This window comes from Scyliorhinus torazame, chromosome 10 (genome assembly GCF_047496885.1).
Source record: "Scyliorhinus torazame isolate Kashiwa2021f chromosome 10, sScyTor2.1, whole genome shotgun sequence".
In the NCBI taxonomy this organism is placed as follows: Eukaryota; Metazoa; Chordata; class Chondrichthyes; order Carcharhiniformes; family Scyliorhinidae; genus Scyliorhinus; species Scyliorhinus torazame.
The window spans coordinates 46,047,473-46,056,872 of NC_092716.1; positions in this window are offsets into that span (position 1 = coordinate 46,047,473).

The window sequence follows — 9,400 nt, forward strand, 5'->3', positions numbered from 1 at the left end:
ATGAAGATAAACAGTTTCATCATATACCCAAAAGGAAAACATTTTATGACTTTAGTCAACCATGGAGGTTTTCATAGAATCTCTGCAGTGCAGAAGGAGGTGATTCAGCCCATCTAGTTTGCTCCAACCCTCAGAAAGAGCATCGTACCTAGGCCGACTCCCCCACAACCACACTTCACCATTGGACACTAAGGGGCAATTTAGCATGGCCAATCCACCTAACTAACACATCTTTGGACAGTGGGAGGAAACCGGAGCACCCGGAGGAAACCCGCACAGACGTGGGGAGAATGTACAAACTCCACATAGACAGTCACCCAAGGCCGGAATTGAATCCGGATGTCTGGCACTGTGAGGCAGCAGTGCTAATCACTGTGCCACCGTTAGTTTTCAATCTGAGAATTTAAAGAGATTTTTTAATCTTTTTAAATACGGAACTTCCCAGTTGGCAACATTTCAATCAAAGTTGTTAGTTCTAAATGGTTTCCCCTATTGATGTCGTTGCCTGTGATCAGAACCTAATTGTGGAAGGCTATTCAAAGTTTAGGTCAGTCCCTATTGAGATGTTAATGCATGTAAATTTGCAAACTCGATGAAATAGTAGAATTCATTACCACTAAAACTGACCATCATGATCATCTTGAAGAGAAGACAGTTAATATTTCACATTTGACAAGTGCAACAATAACATTTTACTGGCACTAATAATTTTTGTTCAATGCTGACGTTCAGAGTTTAACCCCTAACCCGATCCAGTTTCTGTAATTGATTCTGACTTGATGTTGTGGACAGTGACACCACTTGACTAACAAATAAACATTGCACCAAAATGCTGATGCACATAGATAGGTAGAAAGCATGTTGTCAAGAGGAGGTTAGGAGTTTACAAAGGGTATAGATAGGTTAGTTGAGCGGGAAAAATTTGGCAGATTGAGTAAAATGTGTGAAAATATGAACTTGTCTACTTTGGCAGAACGATTAGAAAAGCAACATAATATTTAAGTAGTGAAGGATTGCACAATTTGGTGGAACGGAGGGATCAGGGAGTCCGCCACAGTTAGTATGCAGGTAGAACAGATGATTCAGAAGGCAAATGGAATTTTGGGGTTTATTGTAAGGGGAATGGAGTATAAAAGTGAGGAAGATTTACCGCAGCTGTACTGATCCTTGGTGAGTACTGTGGAGTACGTCACATCTGGAGTACTGTGCATAGGTTCGATCTCCTTATTTGTAAAAGGATGTGATTACTTTAAAAGCTGTTCGGAGAAGGTTGTGACTCACTCATGGGATGAAGGGCTTATCTTATGGAAAGGGTGAACAGGTTGAGCGTATATCCATCGGAGTTTAGAAGAATGAGAGTTATCTTATTAAAATATATAAAATCATGATGGGATGGCATAGGATGAATACTGGGAGGATGTTTCCTCTTGGGGGGGAGACTAGAACTTGGGGGCACAGTTTTAGAATAAGAGGTCTCCCTTTTTAAGACAGAGATAAGGAGAATATTTTTCTCTCAGAGGGTCATTAGTCTACCACAGAGAGCCGTGGAGGATAGGCCATTGAATATATTCAAGACTGAGTGAGATAGGTTTCTGATAGGCAAAGGTGTCAAGGGTTGTGGGGACAAGCAGGAAAGTGGAGTAGGCATCAAATAGCGGAGCAGGCTCGAGGTGTCTGCTCCCAAGTCCTATATTCATACGTTCCTAGGTTCCTAATCCTAGGTTCCTAAAACAACAGTCTGGAGACTCCTAGGTTTGGAGAGGACACAAATCCCATTTCTGCCAAGCTGGACCCGGAATATTGACTCGCACTCAACTTGGTCGCATTCTCCTTGTTCGTCGGGGACAGATTGATTGGACTGTAATTTATTGCCTTTTGGAGTGAAACACAGAAAGTCTGGGGCTTAATCATGTAAGAATGAAGGTAATTGCTGCACCTGTGACATGCTAATCCATTCAAGCCATGCATTAAGAAGAGTTGGTCTTCTTATGAAAACTGCCTGTTGGCAGTGAACCTGAGTTAGAAAGGTTGCAAGGGAGTCTGAATCATCGTAATTACCGCAAAGGCAACAGATCCATTTTTTCAATCTACTTTGAGTGGTGATGTTGGTTTTCCACCCACTCCTTTACTAATAATAAATTTATAGCGTAATTGCAGGACAGGCAATATCATAGAAATGTTCATTCTCTCTGCAGATGAGAAAAGAAAAATCAAAAATTCATGAAACTTTAACAAATCTTAGGCATTTTAATGTCTTGTGATCTCATGCAATCCATTCCATTCCATTTCATGTGTGCTTTGCCCGAAAACAGATCCTTGGCTCATTGTCCACCGACACTTCACCCTGCATTACTTTCTTGACACTTTTTGTCTGTTTGCCAGTGCGTTCCGCTCTCAGGGGCAGGCTGAGGGGACAGGTCCCAAGTCTAGGTCAGCCAGAACGGGAATCGAACCACACGCTGGCTCTCTCGCCAACTGGATAAACTACCCCTGCCCTCCCCTTGTCATCATCCTTCTGTAGCGCTACACTTCTGAATCAGAGGTTTGGGACTAGATTCTAGTTTTTCAAAGCCAATTATTGATTCATCCCCGAGACAGTTTCTCAGAGTACCTTTTAATATTAAATGGAAATTGTAATATTACAATGTTCTTCTGCATCTCACAATCAAGGACTCATTATTATGTCGTTACATTATTATTAATATTGTTGCACAGGTAACAGGTCATCATATTAGAAATAATATCAGTACTGTTTGGTCACTGAGATATAAAGTTATGCCAAGGTATGATTTTATTTATATAAAATCAAAGGTTTTGAATGTTTTCTATGTGGGAGAACCCCCCCACCCCCTCGAGAATATTCACATATTCCAGGATCTGCCCCTCTCACCTCTACCCTGTAATAAACTCCGAAACAAAGGACAACAATACAATCAATGTGGAATCAGTCAACAGCAACAGAAACAGAGGGCACAGGATCCCAGTGTGGACCTGCTGCAGGTTGCATCTGATAGTTTACCATCCATAATGTGATCACTCATTCTGGCCCATGGTGTCAAAGAAGCCACGTACTGCTTTTGCAATATACTAGATGAAATTTCAATGACCAGTGAAAGAGTGTGGCCCAACTGTTAATAGCCAGACTGGTGTTAACTGTCTGCTCCACCTGTTAACTTTCCATAATTACCCATTATTGTTTGCTATTGCAGTCAATAATATAGGAAACATTTCTTGGTAACTAGTGCCAGGATGTTTCTCTGACACACAGTGAATCTTTCTGAACATCTCTTTCTTCATGGCTTCCTCTACTCAGCCACCATCAGGCATTTTTGGTCAATAGATCAAAGATATGAGAGGGTTGAAAGCCTTGTGATGTGTTTGCCTTTCCATGAAGTAACAGCTGCTGCTTTCTACACTTCTGTCTGAGGCAGTAGGTGTAAGGGGTGGGTTGGTAAATGAAAAAGCAGTGATTTTATTTCACTTGTTTCTGCCTGGACTGCTCTTTAGCTTCTAGGCAGGGGTGACTGATAGGGGAGTTTCTGAAATGGGGATATCTTTGTTACGGGATCTCTGATATGGGGTCTCTGATGAGGGGGTCTATAAGACGGGGGTCTCTGAGATGGGGGTCTCTGATATGGTGGTCTCTGATATGGGGCGCTCTGATACAGGGGTCTCTGAGATGAGGTCTCTGATATGTGGGTCTCTGATACAGGGGTCTCTGAGATGAGGTCGCTGATATGGGGGTCTCTGATATAGGGGTCGCTGATATGGGGGACTCTGATAGGGGTCTCTGATAGGGGTCTGATGGGGGTGGGTGGGGTGGTGGTCTGCTCACCCTCATACGTAAGTGCTGTGGGGGGTGGGGAAACCCATAATTCCCATGATGATGGGGTATGGATGCCCCTACCTGTCAGTGGGAGAGTGGGGGGTGCCGGGGGGGGGGGGGGGGGGGGGGGGGGGGAGGGGGGGGGGCGAGGCAGGATTTGCATTGTGGCGGGGATGGGGGGCCAGCCACCAGACCTTTATATCGGGCCGCCCGCTCGAAATGGCAGCTATCCTGTCAGCAGTCATAATGCACTCATTCTGTGCCAGCCCACTGTTCATCGATCTTTCAGCCACTATATCAAACCAGAAGGCTACTACTTAGCAATAAGTACTGCCTTGTACCTGACTGATAGTCCCCTCACAACAAAAGCACTTGCGGCAGGCCTCATATAAATGAGAGTCATTCTGGCACAAGAAACATCACTGAGCTAACAACTGGAGTGCTGAAGAAAAGGTCCTATTGCCTCGACCGCTGTGGAGGAACCCTCCTCGACTCACCAGAGCGAGAGATAGTGTGCTGCATTCTCCAGAGGCTGACCACTAGCAAGGCACGGCCTTAGCCACCACAGTGCAGTAGGTGGCCATTCGGCCCATCGGGGTTCGGTGGATTGCCCATGATAAATTAGCCCTTAGTGTCCAAAGATGTGCAGATTAGGTAGTGGGGCCAGAGAGGGGGCTTTTCTGGAGGGTCAGTGCAGAAACATTGGGCCAAATGGCCTCCTTCTGCTCTGTAAAGATTCTATGAATAAAGGCAGGGCAGAGGTAGGGGAGGGGTAAAAGTAAGAAGTTCATGGGTACACCATCTGCAGATTATACATTACATAATGTATAATGTACATTACATACCCTACGCAGTGCCTCACTCCATGCTCCACAATTGATCTCCCCTCCGCTTCCCATTTCTCCTTGATCTTAACCACCCGCTTGCCTCCCTGCTCCCCCAGCCATTTGTATATATCCCCAATTCTTCCCTTCCCTTCCACATCGGGAGTAGCAGTCACTCCAGCAGGGTGTATCCCGGCAACCTAGGGAACCCCCTCCAGACCTTTTGCGCAAAGTCCCTGACCTGCAGATACCTCAGCTCACTACCCCTCGGCAGCTCTGCCCTCTCCCTTAGCTCCTCCAGACTGGTGAACCATTCCTCCAAATACAGGTCCCTCACCTTGACCAGCCCCATTTGCCTCCACCTCCTGCATACACTATCTATCCCCCCCACCCCCCGGCTCAAACTCATGATTCTTGTGCAGTGGCGTTAGCTCCGACATCCCTTCCACCCTAAAATGCCTCCTCAGCTGATTCCATATCTTCACTGTGGACTGCACCACTGGGCTCCCTGAATACCTACTCGGAACCATTGGCAATGCTGCCGTCACCATAGCCCTCAAACCCGACCCCTTACAAGATTCCTCCTCCACCTAACCCACTCTACCCCTTCTCCTTCCCACCACCGCCGCATCTCAGCAGTGCCTTCGTACATTTATAGGGGCTGGTTTAGCACACTGGGCTAAATTGCTGGCTTTTAAAGCAGACCAAGGCAGGCCAGCCGTACGGTTCAATTCCCGTACCAGCCTCCCCGAACAGGCGCCGGAATGTGGCGACTAGGGGCTTTTCACAGTAACTTCATTTGAAACCTACTTGTGACAATAAGTGATTTTCATTTCTCAGTTTCGTTTCCTCTTGTCCACATTCGCCACCCAATAATAATGAAGCAGGTTCGGCAACGTCAACCCCCCCTGCTGCCTCTGCTCTGTAGCAGGGTCCTCCCCACCCTCGGCACCTACCCCGCCCATACAAAGTCCGAGATGATCGTGTCCACTTTCTGAAAAAAGTCCTTTGGTTTAAAGATCGGGAGAGCTTGAAAGATAAACAAGAACCTCGGCAGAATATTAAATTTGAATGCCACTGACGTTGACCATTCGTCTGAGGTGAGTGAATTTCGTTTGGCATTGCATCCAGGTGACTGCTGATTTTGACCGCCACAATATATCTATTCTCAGTGCCTTCTCGGTATCTGGTCAGCCTTCTTCCCCTTGAACGAAGGCCTCTCTCTTCCTGTTCATCTCCAGCACTGCGTCTGAGAACATTGGGATGTCCTCTCTGGCCTGTTGCACATTTTGCAGCTTTTTAATATTCCTGTAACTACTTCCAGCTACTGATTCAGCGGAATGGAATCAGAATGAAAGGCCATCAACCAGAAAAGTTTAATAAATTTTCTCTCTTCACAGTAACTTTAAGTAATGCTAGCTTTGCATGAACACAGGCCCCCGGCTGAGATACAAGGCACTCAGCAGTGCATTCAGTGCTGGCTGCGAGCCACAACAGGTAGCTTGAACTTTGCAGGCTGCCTGAATAACTTTGATCAGGCACAAGGTAATGGTGCCCCACAATCCTTGTTCCACATTTACTGTCAAGCTTCCCCTTCTCTTGCATGACAAGATGTCCCCTAATTTAGCCCCCATTGACCAGAACCCTAGGAGAATTCCCTTGCTCCTTCTTTGTCCTGAGAGATCACGGGATGGATTCTCTGTTTTCGGGACTATGCCCCCACGCCGTCGTGAAAACTGGCGTCAAAAGGCCACAGATTCACAGCCTTGCAGGGGGCTAGCAGGCAGCTGTAGTGGAGCTCGCAGCTCTAGCTGCCGATACGGCCCCCTGCACCTGCGGGTCAGAGGGCGTACAGGCGCACGGCGGAAGCCTCCAGCGGCCGTGCCGTGCCCCATGGTGGACTCAGCCAGCGGACCTGGACCGCCGAAATAGTGCCCCGACCCGGACACATAGCCCCCAGTCCTGAATGAGGCCCTCCCCTGCCCTCCGATCGGCCCACACCCGACTGGATATGCAGCCGCCTCGCGAGCGGCAGGACCAAATTAGAAATATGCCGTCGGGAATTCGGCCGGTCGGTAACGGAGAATAGCAGGGCGGGCCTCAGGCAATGGCCTCAGGTGGTGGATACTTGGCGCAGCATACTCCCTGAGTACGCCGATTTTCGGGGGACGGAGAATCACTGAACTGGTGCCGGTCCCGGTTTCATGCGTTAAACTGGATTCTCCGTCCCATTGCTGAATGCGATTTTGCCGTCGGGGTGTGGAGAATCCAGCTCCAGATCAGGCCTCAGTGATTTCTTCCATAGAATTTTACAGTGCAGAAAGAGGCCATTCGGCCCATTGGGTCTGCACCTGCTCTTGGAAAGAGCACCCTACCCAAGCCCACATCTCCACCCTATCCCCATAACCCATTAGCCCCACCCAACACTAAGGACAATTTTGGACACTAAGGGCAATTTAGCATGGCCAATCCACCTAACCTGCACATCTTTGGACTGTGGGAGGAAACCGGAGCACCCGGAGGAAACCCACGCAGACACGGGGGAACATGCAGACTCCGCACAGACAGTGACCCAAGCCGGGAATCGAAGTTGGGACCCTGGAGCTGTGAAGCAATTATGCTATCCACAATGCTACCGTGTTGCCCATTAGTTGCCCACAGCACTCCCTCTGACTGCGTTGGATTGATCATCTGCTCAAGTTTCTGAAGTGGATTGCAAACTTCTGACTCAGAGGCAAAAGTGCCACTACTGAGCCAAGGCTGACACCTGATAATACTACTTTCACTGGCACCCTTCACACACAGATTGATAGGTATAATTGAATGCTTGGTAAATGCAGTTCTTTTTTACAGGGCACAGTGACAGCGTAGCTGTGCTGAAACAGTCAAATTAATTTCCAGACTTGAGACGTGGTGCAGGGCACTTAATCAGAAGCGATTTAATACAATTGAGTAACATTCCGATTTAGTTTCCAACAAGTGAATTTTTTTTCTTAATGCTTCACTTATTACTAATGAAACAGACAGCACAATATATTTTTACAAAATCTCTTTCAGTTGTATCATGACAGATGATGATTGATGCAAATTCATGTCATTCTCTATGCAGTGATCCATTTTGGATATAAATCTATATGCAGCCTCTGAGCCTGGGTAAATTGTAGGTCAAGAGCAACAAACCTCATGCAATGCACTGTTTGAAATTCCTTCAAAGTTCATTTAGTTGAAGCAGAGGTTTGCCATCTTTTCCTTGTTACAGGGGTTCCAAGTAGCATTTCCTTTATTCACACCATCAGAAGCTACTATATTTACCTGTTTTTTCTTCTTTCGCACTCAGTAATCCCAGCTCACTGTGGACTACACCAAGGGAAGAATTTGTGCCCGAGTACAATACTGCTTTTATACTTTACTATCTATTGTTCAATGCATGCTAGCCACTGACATTACAACCACTGCAATGGGAAGCTCCTGAGAATGTGTGCCAGTGAAATGTGTTCCGTTCAGCCAAAAGGTCAGTAAGAGGCAAGTCAACGGCTGAAAAATAATAACAGAGAAACAGAATTGATTTCAGAAGCAAACATCGTCAGCTGTGGCCTAAATATATGATGGACTTTTGAGATAGGAATGAATAATAATAAACATGAAGCAATAGCAACTTTAAAATTCCAATTTCAGTATGTAAGATTTGCAGAATATAGAAGTAAACAGGAAATAAAAAAGTTAAATTTTAAAATGATTCAACGTAAGATATTTCAATAAATATATGATTATCCTATTTTGTTAAAAGAATAAAATTACTGAAGGCAAACCCTGGTTAAATCCCCACATTTATCCCATTACAGTCAGTAAAACATAAAAATAAAAATAACGTCTGTTTTCAGAATATTAAAACTATTAAATTCCCACCCTGTGAAAAGATTATCTGATCACTAACTTTCAGCTGTTGTTCTCCTCCCCACTCTCTCTTTTATTCTGTCCTATAAAGAATTTTGTCTAAAGTTCAGTTTCCAACAAATCACACCTTTGTTAATCAAACTGCTAAAGGTGGCACTGTACAATGTATCAGTTCCAAAAGTGTCCTTGCGAAGAAGGCACTACTAACAATAACCTAACTAGATCTAACTGAACTAACAGAGATTAAAACTAAAGTATTACAGCTGTCAGTTATACTGTGAACATACTGCAATGCCCACTGATCACGGAAGGCTTTGAGCATTCTCACAGACACTGCATGCTCCCTCTTCACGATCACCCGAGAATAGGCAAGACTGGGGAAGAGAAGTGGGCAGACTGAACAATCCCCATGTTTCAGCCTGGCTGGGGAGCAGGCCAATCATCTGCACAACCCTTTGCGAACCAGGTCAATCCCTATTGGGATGACTTTACTTGAGATTTACTTCGGTGTACAAACAAAATAACAGTGCAGAAGCAAAAACCCTCATTAGGACACTGCATCAGAGAGTGAGGACATTTTCCAGGTGGGCTTAATTAGCTTCTGAATGATCAGAATTAAATCTTGTAATGAATTATTGATATTGACAGCCAACCAATTTTTATGATGAACATTTCTCTCAACAGCAGCTGACATCACAAAAGATACAATTCATTACAATATAATAGACAATATGCACATAGTTTGAAAATAGCACGCAATACCCAAAAGGGTTAAATAACCGATGAAAGAATTGAACTACAGAAATTCATGCCACCACCAAAGCCTTTCAAAATAGATCTCTAAAATAACTAGAAA